The sequence below is a fragment of the Rhinoderma darwinii genome, chromosome 7 (genome assembly GCF_050947455.1).
Source record: "Rhinoderma darwinii isolate aRhiDar2 chromosome 7, aRhiDar2.hap1, whole genome shotgun sequence".
In the NCBI taxonomy this organism is placed as follows: Eukaryota; Metazoa; Chordata; class Amphibia; order Anura; family Rhinodermatidae; genus Rhinoderma; species Rhinoderma darwinii.
Window position 1 is genome coordinate 137,317,019 of NC_134693.1, and position 24,002 is coordinate 137,341,020.

Sequence of the window (24,002 nt, forward strand, 5' to 3'; positions counted from 1 at the left end):
CCGCGGGAATCTGTCATAGAACAGTGCGTGAGCGGAATGGAAAAATCCGCGCAAGGGGTGGACCAAAAATGGCCAACACCGGATAAATCGAGCTCTTCAGTGTGCAGATAAAGCTCGGCGACGATACAGCCGGCGCCGTAGCGGTAATTTCTGAATAAATAATAATTTTTCGTATTAGGCGTCAGTCAGTGTGACTAAACCGGGTCTGCGTGCGAATCGGTCATTGTCTCCCTTTCAGTCATACGACTGGAGTCAGGATGTTATTTAAATATCATTTTTGTTAATACGACTGGCGCCGGGGCGCAGAATACATTAATTCTTAGTTAATGATGGAAAACGCACCGCATAATTAGATAACTAATCACACATCAGCAGCATGTCGATTATATGAACTTCTCCTCAGTTCTTATCTGGCACAATGAAGATAATTGGCCTGTAAAAAAAAAAAGGCCAGGTTCGTCGCAGGAAAATTCTTTTATGCGTATTGGTTTTTTTTTAAATTTTATTTCACAGCCACTTTGCTTTTTAATTTTTAGATTCTGTGTAACACGTGGCCCCCACCCTCATCATAATAACGTACGTCCACTATTAACAAATTTACATAAAATATTGAGTATTTAGCAATATGGATTTTTAGTATTTTTCTCTGTTCACATCCAAAGCGGCCCTTCCGGCTGTCCTTGGAATTTGACAGCGCAGAAGTGCAGAAAAAAACCAGTCTGACATCTACTAATCTACTTGCGGTCATCTGAACCCCCACAATGCATTGCTGCCTGGTAAAAGGAAACCAACAATGGGGATACACATGAGCGAGTCCAATTACATGGCCCAATATGGGCCGTGTAAGCGAGCGCTGATCGACGAGACAGCTCGTTGATCGGCGCTCGTATGCTTCTTTCACAAGGAGCCACGATCGGTAACGTATGTGGACGAGCGATCATTACTACGATCGCTCGTCCCCATACAGTTCCATCATGGCGGCAGCACATCGTTTAGACAGGGAGACGCGCTGCCGACAAACATAATATTTATTGCTGCATAAACGATGCGATCAGACGATGAGCGAGCGTTTGCCCGATCATTGGCCCATGCACTGACAACGGATGTCGGCCGAATGCCTGTTTGTCCGACAGCTATTCCACTAGGCTGCCCCATACACGCTCAGCTTGACCTTGTGTGCAAGTGTTTTCAATGAGGGGAGTAAGGTGTTCGGCAGCGGCTTATTTTCCATGGGTAAAAAGAATCGGCATGTCGAAACCCAACATGCCCGATCCTTCCTTAACCCAACATCTACGGTCTGTCTGAGGAGAGTCGGGAGACCCCCATTTACATTAGATATTCGCCTGGTCCCGCAGCTTCAGCAGACTTTCCTCTAATGTTTATGCGCACCCTTTGCTTTGAATGTGAGTGGAGAAGAAGACAACTCAAGATCAGTCCAAAAAAAATCTACTTAACATTTTATGTAAATTTAATATGAGATGGTCTTAAAAGTGGAGAAAGGTATTTTCTTATGCTCGGATATTTCCAAACCTGACAGGTTGTCACAGCTCCGCCCTTTTCACTAACATCTCTGAATTTTTATAGCTTACGGTAGGTTTCATGGAGTCTCCCAGACGTGGTGAAAACTAAACCATAGCACGACTTGAATGTTTCCCTAGAAGGGAAAAAGCTGCGCGACAATCTAAAAAATTCTGGCAGCGTCTGAATTCTTGCGATCATCGTAAATTAAGCATGCCCTTTTAGCACGTGACCAAAATTCGCAGTGAGCCCCTAGCCTTATTGGCATCATCCCAACAATTGCGCATTAAAAAAAAGGTACACAAGACATAAACAGAAGACAAATAAAGCCATAGAAAGATGTCTCATAAGCAGTTCGCCTGCTTGCTGGTGGTTTCCAGACAGGATATTTGTGCGTTCCCCACAACTGCCTCAGTAGATATTAAAACAATGACCGTCACACGGACACGCGCATTTCAACGGGGCCGTTCACACAGCCGTTGTTTCAACCTATTGAAAAATAGAACATGCCCTATATTCTTCCGTTTTTACGGATCTCTCTATAGACACGAGGGCAACGCGGACGTGAAAAACAGCCGACTTTCACTTCCGAGTTTCCCCACGTTCGTCTGAATAAGCCCTTAAGAAGAAGGAGCAGGGTGAGGGAATTTATACATGACTGCCCGATCAGACTACACAGTGTTTGTAGTCTGTAACCATGGTGACACATAGATCTGCATAGGACCTGTATACACAAAACGATTGGAGATTTTTTAATAAAGTATTTGTAAAGTTGTTTTATTACAATCTAAAAAAAGTCTTACACACCCGCGCAGTGAAAACTAGATCACGTACAATACAAATGGGGCCCGAGACATTATTTGGTGTCACCTAAAATGTGCAACATTCTGCCACATTTTTAAGTACGGAATGCAAATGTATCGAAGTCAGAAGCGGTCTCGTGTATCAGATCCCTAAGCATTGTGAGAGACATTTCACGGCTACGTCAGAGACTTTTTTTTATTTATCTATTTTTTATAGACGACCCCCATCATTTCTCCTCTGTTCCAGATGATGGTTTCCGCCGTTTTATATCATGTGTGGCGGTGTATGTAGCCGGTTTGCTAGTGAGGACTACGTGAATCTTGTTCGCGATACGGTGTTTTGACAGTCGACTGATGTCCATATTACTAATTCATGTCACTAAGTGCGGGCCGGATGGTGAAGAGGTAATAATATTATGTAGAGTGTTGACTCTGTGGGGAAATGCTGCGTTTCCCCCGGTTTGGTACTTGTTATTATGCAGAATTTTCAGCCGCTGACAATCAGAGTGACATTTATTGAGTCACCTCGCTCCAGCAGAGTGTTTAAAGTGAAGGATTCGTGGGAGATCATCATTTACTGCGACTCCGAGATAAAAGGGCCGGGCCTGTCAGGAAGGTGGAGAAATTACAAAAACATAAAGCAGCGTCGTGAACAAGGTCATGGCTGGCGGAGGGCAAATTTATACATAAAAAGAAATTAAAAAAAAAAAATTACAAAAACTTCTATATCCAGGATGCATTGAATAAATGAATGGACATCGATATGGAACACAAAGAGTCCCGCATCCCACAAGTCCCCACCCAGTCTGATCCTAGGGGCTAATTCTAGATGTAAAAATACGGATCGTATACAGACAAACGGCATTAATATGGACACTTACGGAACACAATCCTATGCCCATTTACAACTACGTTGTATGGATTTAATGCGGCCGAGTTTTCATACAATCCTGTGAAATAAGGGGGTTTTACACAGGACGATTATCGAGCATTCATATAACGTAATGTAAACAGTGCAGCGATCAGCAGATGAACGAGTAAACGGGTGTGTAAACAGGGAGACGCACCGCCGAAATGTAATGGATGGGGACGAGCGATCGGAGTGCCGATCAACGATGTCTCGTTGATCGGCGCTCGCTGCACCGGATGTTTATCGGCCAATGTAAAAGGGACATTGCATGTCCAGCCTGAAACTACATTCTGTGGTCTTTAATCTAAATAGGTGTTCACAATTCTAGGGGGGAGCGCAGGAGCTTACCGCATACAATCTATACATTGAACGCAATAATAAAACAGTATGCAGGGAGCTCCCCCTAGCGGTGGCAGCAGGAAGCTATAATTTTATAATTTATATCTATGCAGGGGATTTGGAGCTCTATATCAGAAAAATGGAGCTCTGATCACTAGAAGGCCCTGTTCACACTGAGTTTTTTTTGGCGCTGTTTTTGATAAGGAAATCGTATCGGAAACTGCACCAAAAACGCCTCCCAGTGATTTCAATGGGAGACGGAGGCGTTATTTCCCCGCAAGTGGAAAAAAACACGATGCGGGAAAAAGCAGCGTCATGCCCTTTCTTCAGGCATTTTTGAATCTGACCTCCCATTAACATCAATGGGAGGCAGAGAGAGCAGTTTTCGATGCGTTTTTTTGCCCGCGGCGCTCAAAGGCCGCGACCGAAAAACGCAGCGGAAAACGTGGTAAGTTTCCTGGCAGCTGGTCAAAATCTCCTGAAGGAATTTTGAGGCAGATTTTTCCGCCTGAAAAAAAAAAAAAAAGTGTGTGTGAACAGGGCCTAAGGCCTTATTCACACACTACAGATTTGATGCAGATTTTGAATGTATTTTTAAAGCCAAAACCAGGACCAGAACCTGAACAGAACAAATATATAAAAGGAAGGTCTTAATCCACAGGAAAGTTGATAATTGTCTGATCACTGGGACCCCCACCGATTGCGAGAATGGTATTCCTGAACCCCAAGTTCCTCCTCATTGCTTGACCACCGCTCCTTTCAAGTTACTCACTGCGGCGGGTACAGTCAGGAGGATCTGGGTGTTTGAACCCCCTTTTTCGCAATCAGTGGGGCCCCAGCGGTGACAATTATAACCGATCCTGTGGATTGGTGATAATTTTAAATTCTGGGAACACCCCGTCTCTCTTGGATTCAATTCTGGTTTTGGCATTAAAATATGCATACATAAACTGCACCAAATCTGTACTGTGTGAACAAGGCCTAAAGATATATTTAAAAAAACTAAGACACGATAAAAGGTGTAGACTTTAGGTATTCCATAATCGATCTTAAAGGTGCCAGTCAGGGGATGATCGGTCACATATGCCCCGCCCATTTTTGAGCCCTCCTAACCATTTATCAATGGCGAGAGTGGGCGTGGCTTATTTTTTCTGTCCTCCCGATTGGCAGTTTGTTGGTCCGTTTTTTGTATAGCAATTCTAATCTGAAGAGAGGTGATTCTGGTGACTGGTTCCCTTTAAGAAAAGCCATAGACGGTCATATTTATGAATGGATTGAAGTTCTTTATGCCGGATCAATAGGACCCGCTGAGATCCTCAAGATAAACCTCATTTATTAAGTGGCATTATGCTGAAAACAGCTCTTAATCAAGAAGAAATGTAGAAGTAGTGATGGCGCAGAAGACCTCGGAAGCCTTATATTACCCGATACCATCATCCTATAATAATATTGGTGCCAACGCCCCCCCCCCCCCCCCATTACACCATAATAATACCTAGAAATCCAGAATGGTCACAATAAGAACATCTTGCAGGGCGAGGACAATGACGCAGTCAGCCATTATTATCTGTATGATATTTCATATAATGTACGGTCATATTTTATGGTGGTTTACGGTCAATTTACTTAATCTAAGCATAAAAAGTAATAGGAAAGCCTCAATTCATATAAATCATAACACAATCCTACGCGCTCGCCGGCTGAAAAATATATATAATTATCTTAAGTCGTTTCCCTTGTAATTTCTGCTGAATCTTATCTAAACGAATCAAGGTTAGAATTGATGGGAATTTTTTTTTTTTTTTTTTTACCAGTTATTCATCTTTAGTTTATTATGCTTAAGTGGCAAAATATAAGGCAGGAAAAAAAAAAAAAAGTACTAAAAACATGTCAAATTAAAAGAAAATATAAAAAATAGAATAAATATAAAAAAAATTATATTAAAAATAAATAAAAAGAGAACAGTAAAAAGATTTTTTTTTCTACTTTGTCACCTTCACCATTGCAGTTCTACGTATATCTACAGTGAATACATGGGACATTGCAGATTTCCAGTTTTTGTTTAATTCATGAAGCAAGAATAAAATGTGTACCATATCTTAATGACTTCAGACAGGTGAGACGCAGCTAACCTACTTTTCAGTTGCCGTGAAGAAATCGTTATGTATTTCAGTACAAAGTGGGGCCCCATGTATATATATATAAAAAATAAATAATGCAAAAGTAATAAAAAAATAAAATAAAATACAAAATAAAAAAAAATAATATATTGTCGGAGTTCTATCACCAATGATATCCATTTGCTTACATTTTTAAACTCATGGAATTTCAAAAGTAAATAAAGGAGCATCGACCTATCCATCTTTTTTGTACATACATTAGTAGGACACTTAAACTTCGTAATGTATCTTAATAAAGGAAAGGTGACATCATCCTCGCCTCCCAGCCGCCTGTAATTCCCCTCTCCCGCCTGCAGAGTCCCTGTAAATGTTGACAAACCTCCACAGTCGCCAAAAATCCATCTAGTATAAAACACAAAAAAGACGACAGGGAGGAGGGAGATGCAGCTGCAGTTTTGCTTTCTTTAGGTCTATGGGATTGCATGCTGTGAGAGGGGAGGAGGAGCAGCACCAGCGAGACACCGGATTGGCTCAGAGCACAAAGCAAAGATCATACATCACACCAGGAAGAGCCCACCCAGTTACCAAAACAGTGGTAATTACTCCTTGTATATGAAAATGTACATATTTTATATTAGAAATTAAAGCTACTGTTCTGTAATAAACACAACCAGTGAAGAAACTGCAATGAATTGATTGGAAATGTTTCCATTTGTGCAAATGTAGGCTAAAAACTTAAAGGTGGAGTCATGAATGTCAATAATAAACCCTTAAGTCATATATGTGTGCCAGTAGTTGCCATTGGTGGAGTTTCTTAGCTTGGACCACCCTCAGCTTTCAGAGACGAAAAAAATATATACACACATCCCGGGGGGTGTAGAGGTAGCAGTCACATCACATCTTGGAATCGGTGCTTAACCCCTTCGCGCTCAGGTCAGTAATAGTACGTCCTGCTAAGTAGAACGTTCGCGCTCAGGTCAGTACTATTACTGACCTGAGTAAACACGGCGCCATTTAATCCCGGCGCGTGCTTGAGCTGTGATACCTGCTGTTTCTGACAGCACGCTATCACAGCTTAGTGTGCAGGGACCGATCGCCGTGGTCCCCGCCGATTAACCCCTTAGAAGCCGCGTTCAATAGCGATCGCGGCTTCTTAGGGGTTAAGCTGCCATCGCCGGCCTGCTACACGATAGCGGGCCGTGATGGCTACTATGGCAACCAGAATCCTAACAATGGACTCTGGCTACGCCATCGACGGAAGCCTAGTGGGTCCCGACAAAGTCAGGACCCACTATGCTTGCTGTCAGCGAACAGCTGACAGCTCTAATACACTGCACTACGTATGTAGTGCAGTGTATTAGAATAGCGATCAGAGCCTCCTGCCCTCATGTCCCCTAGTGGGACAAAGTAAAAAAAGTGTAAAAAAGTAAAAAAAAGTTGTGTAAAAATAAGAAAATAAAAGATTTAAAAGTAATAAAAGTAAAAGTCCCCCTTTTTCCCTTATCAGTTCTTTATTATTAATAAAAATATATAAATAAACAAATAAACTATACATAATTGGTATCGCCGCGTCCGTAACGACCTGAACTACAAAACGATGTCGTTATTTATCCCGCGCGGTGAACGCCGTAAGAGAAAATATTAATAAACCGTACCACAATCACAATTGTTTGGTCACTTCAACTCCCAAAAAATGGAATAAAAAGAGATCAAAAAGTCGCATGTCCCTAAAAATGGTACTGATGGAAACTACAGTTCGTTACGCAAAAAATAAGTCCTCACACGACTTTCCTGATGGAAAAATAAAAACGTTATGGCTCTTAGAATAAGGTAACACAAAAAGTAAATGATTTTTTACAAAACGTATTTTATTGTGCAAACGCCATAAGACATAAAAAAAATATAAACATCTGGTATCGCCGTAATCGTATCGCCGCGCAGAATAAAGTGAATGTGTCATTTATAGCACACGGTGAACGCTGTAAAAAAAATTGAATAAAAAACAATAGTAAAATTGCTGTTTTTTTAGTCCCCACGCCACCTAAAATTAGAATAAAAACTGATCAAAAAGTCGCATGCACCCCAAGAAAACTACAATGGATTCCTCAAGGTCTCTAGTTTTCAAAAAGGGGTCACTTTTAGGGGGTTTCCACTGTTTTAGCACCACAAGACCTCTTCAAACCGGACATGGTGCCTAATAAATTAAATTAAATTAATTAAATGTCACCTCTACTTTGCTCTAAATTCCTGTGAAACACCTAAAGGGTTAATAAACTTTTTAAATGCTGTTGTGAATACTTTGAGGGGTCTAGTTTCTGAAATGGGGTGTTTGATAAGGGTGTCTAATATATGGACCCCTCAAAGCAACTTCAGAACTGAGCTGGAAACTAAAAAATAAAATAAAAATGAGGCAATACTTCGCTTCTTACATTATACTCATAATGAGCCGTGCCCACCCCGAGATGACCCCAGTTTTGACCGTTTGTATAAACGGAGACCCCTATTAGACCATTTCAGTGCCCGGTTTTCCCAGCATTCACCCCCGAGAAGTGTATTTCTATAGATGAATCCCTGGTACATTTGAAAGGGAGGCTTCAATTCCGCGAGTACCTGCCGGGTAAGAGGGCAAGGTATGGCGTGAAGATGTATAAGCTGCGAGAGTGCATCAGGGTATACCTACAAATTTAGGATATATAAAGGGAAGGACACCAGTACTCAGCCCCCAGAATGCCCCCCCTTACTGGGAGTTAATACAAAAATTGTGTGGGATTTGGTGCACCCACTGCTGGACCAGGGTTACCACCTCTACCTGGATAATTTTTATACCAGCGTCCCACTCTTCAACTGCCTCGCTTCCAGAAGTCCTGCGGCATGTGGCACTGCTAGAAGAAACCTGAGAGGCCTCCCTAAGACTCTGCTTGGGCAAACACTCAGAAGAGGTGAGAGCAGGGCACATTCTAGCAGCAACATATTGTGTGTCAAGTACAAGGACAAGAGAGATGCCACACCAGTACCCATGTACCTGTACGAGGTACCAGTACAGAGACCCCCAAACCAGACTGCATCCTGGACTACAATAGGTACATGGGAGGGGTGGACTTGTCAGATCAAGTCCTGAAGCCTTACAGTACTTCTGGAAGCGGGGCCACAGGCATCGTACCAGGGCAACACTTTTTAGGAGAAGTTCCCCAAACTGGCAAGAAGGGAAAAAGTCAAAAGAGGTGCAGAGTCTGCTATAAGAGGGGGATAAGGAAGGACACAATATATCAATGTGACGCGTGTCCCGAAAAACCAGAGCTCTGTATGAAAGAGTGTTTTAAAATTTATCATACATCCCTTTATTTTTAATTTACCCCAGTTTTACTCGCTCTGATCCACTTCGCACAGCTTACCCCTCCTCATCTTTCCCCTCTGAGCCCTGCTGTGTGCCCAGGCAGCTGATAACAGCCACATGTAGGGTATTGCCGTACCCGGGAGAGCCAACATTACAGTTTATGAGGTGTATATCTCCGGTGGCGCATGCTGGGCACAATATATCGGACACTGAATTGGCATATATGTATAGAAAATTGCAAATTTCACTCTGTACCAACTGCTGCACATTATCTTTTACACAATACCTGTGGGGTCAAAATGCTCACTACACCTCTAGATGAATGCCTTAAGGGGTGTAGATTTTAAAACAGGGTCACTTCTTGGGGGTTTCAACTGTACTGGTACCTTAGGGGCTTCTGCGTACAAGACTTAGCACCAGAAAAGCTCCAGTAGGCCAAATGGTGGTCCTTTCCTTCTGAGCCCTGCCGTGTGCCCAGGCAGCTAATAACAGCCACATGTAGGGTATTGCCGTACCCGGGAGAGCCCACATTACAGTTTATGGGGTGTATGTCTCCGGTGGCACATGCTGGGCACAATATATCGGACACTGACATGGCATATATATAGAAAATTGCAAATCTCACTCTGCACCATCTGCTGCGCATTATCTTTTACACAATACCTGTGGGGTCAAAATGCTCACTACACCTCTAGATGAATTCCTTAAGGGGTGTCGTTTTTAAAATGGGGTCACTTCTCGGGGGTTTCAACTGTACTGATACCTCAGGGGCTTCTGCACACTCGACTTAGCACCAGAAAATTTCCAGTAGGCCACATGGTGGTCCTTTCCTTCTGAGCCCTCCCATGGGCCCAAACGGCAGTTTATCACCACAAATAGGGTATTGCCACACTCAGGACAAATTGGGCAACAAAATGCGGTATTTTATTCCTTGTGAAAATAAGAAATTTTGAGCCAAAACTACCTCTTATTGGAAAAAATTTCATTTTTTTGAATTCACAGCCCAATTCAAATAAATTCTGTGAAAAAACTGTGGAGTCTAAATGGTCACAACACCCATAAATGAATTCCTTGAGGGGTGTAGTTTCCAAAATGGGGTCACTTCTGGTGGGTTTGCATTGCTTTGATACCTTTGGGGCTCTGCAAATGCGACATGGCACCCGAAAACCAATCCAGCAAAATCTGGGCTCCAAAGAACACATAGCGCTCCTTTCCTTCTAATACCTCCCATGGGCCCAAACGGCAGTTTATGGCCACAAATAGGGTATTGCCGCACTCAGGACAAATTGGGCAACAAAATGGGGCATTTTGTTCCCTGTGAAAATAAGAAATTCTGATCAAAAATGACATCTTATTGGAAAAATTGTCATTCTTTTAATTTCACAGCCCAATTCAAATACGCGCTGTGAAAAAACTACGGGGTCAAAATTGTAACAATAACCATAAATTAATTCCTTGAGGGGTGCAGTTTCCAAAATGGGGTCAGTTTTGGGGGATTCCTACTGTTTTGGCACCTCAACACCTCTTCAAACCTGGCATGCTGCCTAAAATATATGCTAATAAAAAAGCACCACCAAAATGCACTAGGTGCTTCTTTGCTTCTAGGGCTTGTCTTTTAGTCCACGAGCGCACTAGAGGCACATGTGGGACATTTCTAAAAACTGAAGAATCTGGACAATACATATTTAGTTGTGTTTCTCTGGTAAAACCTTCTGTGTTACAGAAAAAAAATAGAATAAAATTGAAATTCAGAAAGAAAAACGAAATTTGCAAATTTCACCTCCACTGTGCTTTAATTCCTGTGAAATGCCTGAAGGGTTAAAAAACTTTCTAAATGCTGTTTTGAATACTTTGAGGGGTCTAGTTTTTAAAATGGGGTGCTTTATGGGGGATTTCTAATACATAGGCCCCTCAAAGCCACTTCAGAACTGAACAGGTACCTTAAAAAAATGGCTTTTGAAATTTTCTTAAAAATATGAGAAATTGCTGTTTAGGTTCTAAGCCTTGTAACGTCCAAGAAAAATAAAATAATGTTCAAAAAACGATGCCAATCTAAAGTAGACATATGGTAAATGTGAACTAGTAACTATTTTGGGTGGTATAACCGTCTGTTTTTCAAGCAGATGCATTTAAATTCTGAAAAATGCTATTTTTTCTAAATTTTCTCTAAATTTTGCAATTTTTCTCAAATAAAGACTGAATATATCGACCAAATTTTACCACGAACATGAAGCCCAAAGTGTCACGAGAAAACAATCTCGGAATCGCTTCAATAGGTTTAAGCATTCCGACGTTATTACCACATAAAGTGAAATATGTCAGATTTGAAAAATGGGCTCTGAGCCTTAAGGCCCAAACTAGGCTGCGTCCTTAAGGGGTTAAGGGGTCCAAACGCCCGTTGGCCACATAAGGCCCTGTTCACACGGAGTTGACACTTTTTTTGCCGTGGAAACAGTCGCAAAAAACGGCCGAAATTGCCTCTCGTTGTTTCCAATGGGAGGTGGAGGCATTTTTTTTCTCGCAAGCAGAAAAAGCGACATGCCCTATCTTGAGGCGTTTTCCGCCTCAAAAACCCCATTGAAATCAATGGGAGACGGAAAAACCACCGACTAGTTTTTTGGATGCGGTTTAGGTCATTAACCGTTCGCGTTTTTTCCCTTTGCCAATTGAAGAAATAGGTAAAAGACGCGTAAAAAAAAAAAACTGAGCTGATTATTCCAGGCAGAATTTTCTGCCTGCAAAAAACTGTGTGTGAACAGCGCCTTGGATACCTGTATCATAAATGGCACATGGGGGTCCTGGTACAGATTTTGTATTGTGCTAAGGACCGTGCGTGTGTGTGTGTGTGCGTTAGAGGTTTTTTTAAGCAAAAACTTACCAATTACTTGAGTCCAGGTCAGTCGTTGATTGTCAGATGACGAGCCACCAAAGATGGACATAGCACCTAGTGGTCTATAGAAGGCGAAAAACAAAAGATAGTCATGTAAGGGTATGTTCACACGCATTGTTTTCAGGTGTATTTCGGGGCGTTGAAACGTAAAGCGGGCGTTGAAATGCAGCCATATTATGGACGTCTGAAACAAGTCTTAAAGAGAACCTGTCACCCCCCCACCCCGACAGGTCTGTTTTTAGTAAATACTTGTATTCCCCATGAAATCACAATTTTGGAACATCTTTTCTTAAAACTCTACATTGTGTCGTTCCTCTGTTATTCCTCCTAGAAATATAACTGGGTGTTACTAGTTGGGGGTGTGTCCCGTTACCGTCTGACAACATCCAATCAGTGCTGGCAGAGTGAGACTGTAGGGACACGCCCCTTTGACAAGGGAAATGGTAACGCACGGTGGTTAATTTATTCACAAATTTAAAGGAGGAATAACAGAGGAACGGCACAGCACAGAGTCCTAAGACAATATGCTCCAGAATGATTATTTAATGGGGAATACAAGTATTTACTATAACAGACGTGCCAGGAGAGGTCCTCTTTGAGAATATGTATCATAATTTAGCCCTTTGTTCCTAGACTGGCCGAAATAATATATGACCCCAGATTTGTAAGACTGGGCCTGGGACTGACATGGAGTAAATCCTGGCTTTATAGAGTATGTTGGTGCCATATTGATATGCAGTTGACAGTCCCAGAATAAGAATTCAAAAACAGTTGCGCTGCCTTATAATGAAGGCCCACCGGCTGTTACTCAGTCCACTATTCCGAGGCTCCTATGAATTGTTTCCATTCGTCTACACATTATTTAAAAGCTAATTACTTTGTATCATTTGCTGGAGTGATAAATGGCCGTGACGCCCGCAGGAAGTCGTGCATTCAGCATTTTGCCCCAAAGTGACACACGAAGGTCAAAAAGGAATCTGAACGCACACGTCTGTGGATTGTACTGCGATATGGCTGTAAGGGAATAAATAGCCATCATTAACCATTAGTAAGTAGTTCAACACAAGAGAATTTGCAATCCATAAACCCCCCCGCCCCCCCCAAAAAAACAAAAACACCTAAAAAAAAAACAAAACAGAGGGGCAAATAAATAAATATAATTTTTTTCCTTTCTATAATTTATTTGTAGGGAGTAGATAAAATATAAGGCTATATAAAATAAAAATATAAGACATAATACAAAAGAAAGTTTTATATATATATTTTTTAATAAATATTTACATTTTTAAGGGCATTAAATAAAATAAGGAAAAATTATATATTTGCGCATTTTATAGATTTTTTTGTTTTTTATTTTATGTAATATCTTTATTTTCAATTTAATCCCTACAAATCGTAAACATAAAAAAAATGAAATACAACAATATATACATTTAAAAACTTACTTTTTATTTGCCCCCCATCCCATTTTTTTATTCTGGTGAATTTTTCTTCTCCCATTCCACCTTTGTGAAAAGTCAAACCACACAGCACATCTATGGCTGCCGGCGGACCTGGGTAACTCTCATTGAGGCATTGAAGCAAAGAAATTGCCTGTTACCGAGGGTCGATTTTTCACGCGTTCCTAAATTGCTTTGTATTGACACACTGTCACGAGGCGATCGTCACATTAACCTGCTGAGCCCGGGACCCGTCCTGCATGGGCAGGAATCCTCTTGGGCTCATCTGCCCCCCAGGCCCCTGCCACTCTGACCCCACATCTCTGAGGTGTTTCATTACTATTTTCTGTTCTGTACCAGAATCAAACATTCATTCCAAGCTTTCATTTTAATTTTTTTTTTTTTAATGGTAGACGAAGAGCTGAAATTCAGAATGTCTGAGCCCTGTGATTACTGGATATGAAGGACGAAGGACATTCACACCAGCGCAATATTGGCGCAAATCCTGGCCCCTCCGCATGTTTAATGACTTGATCTAACCGCATCATAGGGTGTGAAACCGTCCGAGTGGCTCATTTAGACGGCCGTAAGATAGTTGCATTTTAGTGGCCGTATTATGACCGCAAGTCCCGGCCCGAACGAGAGTCCAATGACTGAAACAGCAGCATCTGTGGCTGCAAGTCCCGGCCCGAACGCGAGTCTGACGACCTGAACCAGCAGCATCTGTGGCTGCAAGTCCCGGCCCGAACCAGCAGCATCTGTGGCTGCAAGTCCCGGCCCGAACCAGCAGCATCTGTGGCTGCAAGTCCCGGCCCGAACCAGAAGCATCTGTGGCTGCAAGTCCCGGCCCGAACCAGCAGCATCTGTGGCTGCAAGTCCCGACCTGAACCAGCAGCATCTGTGGCTGCAAGTCTCGGCCCGAACGCGAGTCTGACGACCTGAACCAGCAGCATCTGTGGCTGCAAGTCCCGGCCCAAACGCGAGTCTGACGACCTGAACCAGCAGCATCTGTGGCTGCAAGTCCCGGCACGAACGCGAGTCTGACGACCTGAACCAGCAGCATCTGTGGCTGCAAGTCCCGGCCCGAACCAGCAGGATCTGTGGCTGCAAGTCCCGGCCCGAACGGGAGTCTGACGACCTGAACCAGCAGCATCTGTGGCTGCAAGTCCCGGCGCGAACCAGCAGGATCTGTGGCTGCAAGTCCCGGCCCGAACGCGAGTCTGACGACCTGAACCAGCAGCATCTGTGGCTGCATGTCCCTGCCCGAACGGGAGTCTGATGACCTGAACCAGCAGGATCTGTGGCTGCAAGTCCCGGCCCGAACGCGAGTCTGACGACCTGAACCAACACCTTTATAGATCGATGATGCTGTTAGTTCAGGTCACAAGACTCACATTCAGGCCGGAACTTGAAGTCGTCATATGGACGTTAAATGCAGCTACTTTACGGCCGTCTAAATGGGGCCTAATGGTGAGGCTGCATGTAACAACCAAGGTTGGGCCAATGTGTGGCGTTGCAGCCACGATGTGGGGACGGAAAATGCAAGCGATTGAGGATTTATCATAAATTGGCACAGTTTTGCTTTTTGACCATACGATTTTTGTAGGTGTCATAGTTTGTATTTTTGTTGCAGCTTTTATCTCATTTTATGCCCCGATTTTTGTAAAAACAGCCGTGATTTTGCAGCAATTACAAACAGCGCAGCAAAAAGCCTTTCCTATATAAACTGCACGGCCAAAAGCGAGCGTCGGAAAATCAGGCAGATGTGCAGGAGCCGCATGTCGCCACCGTTCTCGGCTGCAATGCGACTGCGCATCTGTTGCTGCGTGCGGCCTCATATTGACGTCCTGTTACAACAGCAACACGGAAATTGACGACACATTAGGGAACATTTACCAGAGCAACGCCGCCATTTTTTCGTGGTATTACTTTGAAAAGAACGACGTAGAGACTGAACACCATCTTTCAAGTCCCCCAACGCATTTTCTGACACTTGCAAAGTATTAGAAAAAGGGGGCATGGCCTGTAACGCTGTGCGTCTTACGGACCCCAAAAAAATCAGTGCGAAAAGTGGAGCGGAGGAGTTGCTCCATATTTATTAAATCGCGCACATTTCACAGATAAATACGGCGCACGCTGCGCTAAAATAAAATGACATACAGGCACAACGCTTGGCGCTATCGAAGGGGCGCGGCAGAACGATTCTAAATAAATTCACCAAATCTACTATGGACACGTATGATAGTCCGCAGTCATGTCACGCGCATCATGCGCCATTGTGATAAAGTCTCGCTCTCACGCCGCAGTGACGTTCTTGTCCAAGCTACAACCGGAGGAGTTTTCCCAAAGAAAAAAAACATCCAATTATAGCAAAAAAGCCGCATTCTCAGATCTGCAGCCAAAAACGTTAGGGTCAGGGGGGCTTATGTATGAAAAACAGGAGATGCAGCCGGGCAGAATACAAACAATAGTGCAAAGACAGGCGACAGATTCCTTGACGGACACACCAACAAATGTAGCAAGGCCAGACGAGGGACGTTGCAAGACATAACCCTCCACCTGCGGGGAAATTGCAAGGTATAACCCTCCACCTGCGGGGACATTGCAAAGACACAACCCTCCACCTGCGAGGACATTGCAAGGTATAACCCTCCACCTGCGGGGACATTGCTAGGCATAACCCTCCACCTGCGGGGACATTGCAAGACGCAACCCTCCACCTGCGGGGACATTGCAAAGACACAACCATCCACCTGCGGGGACATTGCAAGACGCAACCCTCCACCTGCGGGGACATTGCAAAGACACAACCCTCCACCTGCGGGGACATTGCAAAGACACAACCCTCCACCTGCAGGGACATTGCAAAGACATAACCCTCCACCTGCGGGGACAATGCAAGGACACAACCCTCCACCTGCAGGGACATTGCAAAGACACGACCCTCCACCTGCGGGGACATTGCTAGGCATAACCCTCCACCTGCAGGGACATTGTAAAGACACGACCCTCCACCTGCAGGGACATTGCAAAGACACAACCCTCCACCTGCAGGGACATTGCAAAGACACAACCCTCCACCTGCGGGGACAATGCAAGGACACAACCCTCCACCTGCAGGGACATTGCAAAGACACAACCCTCCACCTGCAGGGACAATGCAAAGACACAACCCTCCACCTGCAGGGACATTGCAAAGACACAACCCTCCACCTGCAGGGACATTGCAAAGACACAACCCTCCACCTGCAGGGACATTGCAAAAGACACAACCCTCCACCTGCAGGGACATTGCAAAAGACACAACCCTCCACCTGCAGGGACATTGCAAAAGACACAACCCTCCACCTGCAGGGACATTGCAAAGACACAACCCTCCACCTGCAGGGACATTGCAAAGACATAACCCTCCACCTGCAGGGACATTGCAAAGACACAACCCTCCACCTGCAGGGACATTGCAAATACATAACCCCCCTCCTAGGGAATGCTCCTGATATCAGTGACTGACCTTTTTCTGTCACCTCAGACATTTTGGTCGTTACTTGCCTGCAGCTCCCGTGCAGAGAACAATCACAGGTCTCACCTGCTGCACTCACCTGAGACCATTGACCGCATGATACCACAGTGCTCATCAGCGCCACCTAGTGGCCGGCGTCTGTAACACATCACAGCTATCACATAATAATAATAATCATCATCCTCCTCCTCATCTTTATACAGATAAAATAAAAGAAACATCTACTGACAATGAAACAAAACATTACAGGACCCTTCTCCATGCGGTAGGGTAGTGCTGCTGTGGAACTACAACTCCCAGCAAAACCTGACCAAGGGCAGGCTGGGAGATGTAGTTTCACAACAGCTTGAGAGCCACTGGTTAAAGACCAATGTGTTTGAGGAACACAATTTCTGTGGTGAGGTAGAGGTGCGGCTTTATGCATAGCCCTTTATCCTAACGCTGAGGCTATGGTGACTTTGGCCGCGCGACCTACAATTTAGCGGCGAGTCACATGCGATTTTGACTTTGCGACATTCAAAAAATACCAAAAAAACCAAAACCGCTGTTACGTCGCAGATGCACATGACTTACAGTAAAGTCTATGCAGGTGAAGTTGCAAACTACAACCAAACATCCAACCGGTTTGTCTTTTTTGTGACCGTCTTGTCGCATTCGTGTTAAGTCACATGTCGTAACTTGACCGCATTGCGATCTTCATGTCATACAACAAAAGTTTCCGTGTACGCCTGGCCTTGGGCTTCATTCACAGAGCCGTATTACGGCCACAAATACCGACCTGACCGCGGGTTTAATGTCCCTAATAGCCTCATAGGTCCCTATCCCGCCGTCAGTAACGAGTCATATGACCTGCGTTCCGGCTGGGACTTTCGGCCGTGATACAGTCGATAAAATGTGGCGCTCTGAATGATTCCTTGCACATGCCAGTGATGGTTGGCGCTGCTCCTGAGCCCTAATACAAGTGCGGTGAACGACCGTATTAATCATCAATGGAGAAAACTGCAGGAATTTCTTTATAAGCGATAATATAACGCAATTTTTCATTGGAACGCTTTCCTAGAACGGCTTATTTTACTAAACCGCAATTGTTTCCGAAAACCGCTTGTATTTACTGCACCCGTAGGCCATTTTCACACACTGCAGATTTTTAATGCATTTTTTAAGCCAACACCAGAATTGGATCCAGGAGAGCAGAACTAGAAGGCATTTACTTCCATATTTCGTCTCTTTTTTTCCCGTTCCTGGCTTAAAAAGTACATGCAAAATCTGCAGAAAATCGGCACAGTGTGAACAAGGCCTAAGGGTGAGTCCTCATGTATTGACTCTATTGCTTGGTTTTGCTGGGGAAAAAAGCTGTAAAATCACTGGGTTCTTCTGCCTAAGAGTATGTTCACACGGCAGCGTCCGAAACGGCTGAAATCACGGAGCTGTTTTCAGGAGAAAACATCTCCGTAATTTCAGACGTAATGGCATGTGCAGGCGTTTTTCGCTGCGTCCATTACGGACGTAATTGGAGCTGTTTTTCTATGGAGTCAAGGGAAAACGGCTCCAATTACGTCTCAAGAAGTGACAGGCACTTCTTTGACGCGGGCGTCTTTTTTACGCGCCGTCTTTTGACAGAAGGCACGTAAAAAAAAAGACCGTTGGCACAGAACATCGTAAAACCCATTCAAATGAGTGGGCAGATGTTTGCTGCCGCTTTGGAGCCGTATTTTCGGACGTAATTCGGGGCTAAAACGCCCGAATTACGTCCGTAAATAGGGTGTGTGAACATACCCTAACTGTGAAAGTGCCACAATTAAAATGTGACATTTAGACATATAGAACATAAGGGTGCATTATCACCATGCGGCGGCCGAATGCGGACGAAACCGCACCCACATGCAGTGGCCAATGGGCGCACAATTTTGCCAACAATACCACAGTGTTACCGGCAAAATCACAAGGCCATTGGCCACCGCATGTGGCTGTGGTTTTATCCGCATGCGACCGCAGCTGCGTGAAAGTGATGGGTCATTTATGAGTGGGTCTGTACACAGCCATATTATTAGGGTGTATTCGGTTTTGCTGCGATTTTCTAACAATCGTTGCAATACGCCACTTGTTGTCTCACCCTCACCGCAAAAAAAGCCCTTTAAATGAGATCAAGCTTTCCATTACCAACCTTCTTACCCCATAACTTGAACCAAGAAAGAAAATTGTATTTGCATCATCAGGATTTCCATAAATATCACAATTTAGTTCTCCGACTCCTTCATATAATGTCAGTGCACAATCCCAATTTGTAATTTTTTGCTTCATTGCAGAAATTCTCAGCTCAACTCTTGCATTTCCAGCTCATAATTTTGTGCTATTAGAGTCTATAAAAAGGGTGAAGGTAATAATAGGGCGACCTCATTCTCTGCCCTACATGTTCCCAGGTCTCAGAGGAGCCACAGCAATTCCAAAATCAAATAGAGAGAACTAACTGTACTATGGATGTGAACAGATCCCTGGTCCATGAGAAGCCGGATGAGGCATCCACGAGCTCAATCCTGAAGATCATCAGTGATCACGTAATAAAAAAGACTTTTATATTCAAGGTCGTCATTCCTTGAGGGAGACTCCATTTTCCATTGATTTTCAGTTCCCAAAATAAAGCTTTGTGCTCCTTGTAAACACCGGTACAGTATGGTTTCTACATGGTAGCAACATGAGCTCTCTCCATGACACAATGAAGTGTCAGGCTCCACCCCTTAAAGGGATTTTCCTATCTTGGACATTTATGGCATATCTACCGGATATGCCATTAATATCTGATACATACAGGTCCCACCTCTGGAACCCACACCTAACTCCCGATTGGGAGCACCCCAACCCCGTTTTGCCTGGTGAGGCGACCACTGTCCATGGCTGTGAATCAGTCCAGAAGGGGCCTGGAATTTTTTTGGCTCTCCTTCCCCACCAATACTTCCCCCTCAATTACACTGAACTCCACCACCCTGCCACTACTTCTCCCCAATATTACCATACAATACATTACCCTAACCCTGGCATAGCTATAGGGGCTTCATAGGGAGCAATGGCCCAACACCATGGAGGCCCATAATCTACCCATATACACAAGAAAGCAATAACATAAGAAGCTGCTGCAATGGGACAATAACCTAACCCTGCTATCTTATTATATACATTATATAGATGTCCTAGAAGGGGGTCCATTAGCCAGAGCAGATAACGGGTGCTGTGTAATATTATATATTCTCACCTGGAGCTTCCCCTGGTGATAACAGAGGGTCTTGGGGGTTCCAGTAGCTGGGCTGTATTTGGACAGGTTCCATCTGGACAACCCTAAAGTCAATGGTGGTTATCTGAAGAGCCCTGGTGTAGCTTTTGCACCAGGGCCCAGAATCTGGCTAACCTCAAAGTCATTGGTGGTTGGGAGGACAGCCCAGACCACGTTTAATTTTGCACCAGGGCTCCAGATCACTTCTTTGCCCAAGTACCAAAGACAAATGTTAGGAAACGTCCATCACTTTAAGGGCGGATTTACACGAGTGTGTGCTTTTTACGCACACAAAAAATGCGGCGTTTTGTGTGCGCAAAAGGCACTTAACAGCTCCGTGTGTCATCACCATATGATGCGCGGCTGCATGCTTTTCACGCCGCCGCCATCATTATGACACTCCGTTTGGATGTTTGTAAACAGAAAAGCACGTGGTGCTTGTCTGTTTTCATTCATATTTTTGACTGCTGTTGCGCGAATCACTCGCGCCCCACGGAAGTGCTTCCGTGTGACATGCGTGATTTTCACGCACCCATTGACTTCAATGGGTGCGTGATGCGTGAAAAACGCAGAAATATAGGACCTGTCGTGAGTTTTACGCAGCGGACTCACGCTGCGCAAAAATCACTGACAGTCTGCACTGCCCCATAGACTAACATAGGTCCATACGACGCGCGTAAAAACACGCGCGTTGCACGGACGAATTACCCGTTCGTGTAAATCCGCCCTTAGGTTGTCATGACTACTAGCCAAGCTCCTGGGTGGCCCTGGTTTGAGATACAGAGCCAGTCTGCAACCTATCAGGGTCAAAGATAGAGTTTTGAGTCTGTTGACGTAGTTGAAGTGGTGACGGACTTGAGGTAGCTGATTTACACTAGTACGCTTGATCCAGACAGTCTCCAGCTGCCTTTGGGGAATTGCTCGTATAGCAATGCCATAAACTTTCACTCTGGGGAATTGCCGTATAGCAATATTCTCAAGTAGTGATTCCTTGACAACAAACTTTTAATGGAAACCTGACATAGAGGAGTATGTGAGCAGATATGTAAGAAAATGTATGGATGGGATGCGAATGGGGATCACATTGACTCCCAACCAGGCCCATTGGTTGGTCATTAGGTCCTTCCATCCATTCATTCACTCACTGCTAACCTAGTGATAGGAATGACGTCCTCTCCTGGCTCTATCCCTTTGTTCATTGACAAGACCACTGAAAGATGTATGGAAACCCAAAGAGGAACCCACACAAAGCCAAGCATCAGGTGCTAATTCCAGCCACTTATGGTTTCAGATTCTGTCCCTCGAATAATTAATAAAAAAAAGCGGAGACTGACTATGAAGTCTCGGAATGAAGTCCATTGACCTAAGCTGTCTCAATCCGGCTATGACGTCTTCTCTTTTATACAGCCGCTTCTTTCGGTGCATTATCCCCGGTTGCATCGTGTAGTATGTAATTTACAAGCTTTTTAGCTGCGGTGAATGTGTTTGACACGCATGGATTGTAGTATAAGGGGGGGGGGTTCCTGTTATGTGTAATTTTAGATCACGTGTCATCTTCTCATTATAGATCTAGTATATATATGTATATATATGTGACGTCATTTGACATAGGATGTTCTGCATACCACCATGGAGCTTAGGCTATGGCCCTAAAATCGGTCATCCTTGGGACATCATCCAGTCTAAGGTCATTTTAACCTACTGGGTGTCACTTGGTATTTGGAACCAATGGACAACAAAAGAATTAGACCTACCTAGAGGGGCACAAGCTTGTAAAGTGGGTCAAGTAGATGACCTAGTTGGAGACTGTCAAACCCCAGGCCCAATACCGAGACAAGCAGATCGGCCACTATGTCGATGAAATTCATTTGTGTGCCATCTTTATATAAACCAGATCACTTGGGCAATTGGGCCAAAAAGGTCACAAAATCAGTCCGTCAATAATAGTAAGGTTTATAGGCTAGAACCAAAACGAATGCGCTAAGCCCAGTCCCACATCAAGGCCAAGAGTGACTGTATAGAGACTCTATGTAATATCCATACACACGTAACTTTTTGAAAAACATCTTTTGATTATTACGGTTACGAGCTGTCCTCCATTATTCTAGACCGTAGCATTGATTGAAGGTTCGATGCTACACCTGGCCCATCCATTAAACCACAAAGGGACTTTTAGTCTATGTAGGAAACCATGGAATTCCGGCTGATCTAGGGGTGCACAAAGAGAGGGGTATAGGCATGCTACTCCATGCCCCCAGCCCACCACACACCATCTACCATGGCAAGGAAATCTTAGTCAACCCCCCCTTCTAATCCTTCATAGCATGACCCTTGGTCTCCCTCGTTCTCTACTGGTGTAGAGTCTATGGAGAATGCCAAAGTGGAATGGAGTTCAATTCAGATGGACCCGCTTCTCCCTAGTCCCCACAGTAACCCCCAGGGGTCGCCTATTTGAGGAAACTATAGTTAGAAGAAATAAATGTTTGTTTGCAGGATCTGACAAAGCACCAGCACATCAGCACTGGCCAGCAGGGTTCAAATCCCAATGGACCCTCTAAGGGGTTTCATAGTAACTTGGCTTGTCCCCTCTTCCTCTCTGAATTCTCTTTGATTATAAAGCCATATAACTCTTAGATAAACGCTCGTCCCGGGTGCCGGGTAATTGATGTTTTTGTTTGTTTTTCTTTTTGATTTTTTTTTTTATAAAATCCCCTGAAAATAAAGATGGCTTATAACTGGAATTCCTGTTTTCCATGTCGAAGTGATGATTGTCAGACGTGCGGCAACAGAATAGAAGCTTTTCCTTTTTGCAGGACGCGTGATCATATGACCTTGCATTGTATTATCTGTAGCTGGCACCGGGGCAGGGGATGTATTATTAATCATATACAAATCTGCGTCTGGGGACCCTTGTAAGGAGAAACGTGGTAAACACCGAGTGAGAGCTTTCTGCCTATAAACCTGTCCACTTTTATCGTTGTTTCATATATCATTTTGGAAACACTGCGCCACTTACGTAAAGCTAACGGTCTATTTAACACCTATAAAACGACAAATTCCTAATATTATAGGCTGTACCCCATAAATCTCCAGGATCTGTTTTTGCTTTTATAACCACTTCTTTTGGTGTCTGAAATACATCTGTCACCCACACACAACACAGGGGTGCTACTATGTCTGTGGTGGAGGTGGTAAGGGCACAAAGCCCCTGGCGCTGGTCCATTCCCCCTTGTTCCGTATCATGCAAAAAGGAAGACTGGGCATCACAAACCCCAGCTAAGCCCACCCTATTAGATCTTAGTACCCCTAATTGGATAATTTGGGTAAGTTAGTTGGATGGTAGTGATTACACTGCCCCCACAAGACCAGCATACTCCTCTCCTGTAATACTCTGTGCTGCTGGAGAATCCAAGTTCCCACCGTAGATAAATGCACTGCAGTGAATCAAGGTATGAGTAGGGGGAAACAAGTGCTAGGCCCTTCACTCTCAGGATAGGTGAGATGGTTTGGTAGCAAGCACCAGGAGGAGATCCTATTTTGTCGTCTTGCTGCGGGCCCCTCTCCTCTATGTACGCCCCTGCGTCCCACTTGTCTTCATTCTTCTTTATTCTTCATTATGCCGCCCTTGTCACATGCAGCCTCACTAACATTATCACATGAGCAGACAGGTCACAAGATCAGCACACTCCTCTCCTGAAATTCTCTGTGCTGCTGTGAATATTCCAATGCCAATCAAAGCTGATCATTTCCTGATTTGATTTCAATGATTTAAAGGAGTGCAGAATTCTGTGAGGTTGGATGGGACATAATTACACGTATTACTCAGACCCAGAATAAATACCTGAATTATAATCACATGCCCAA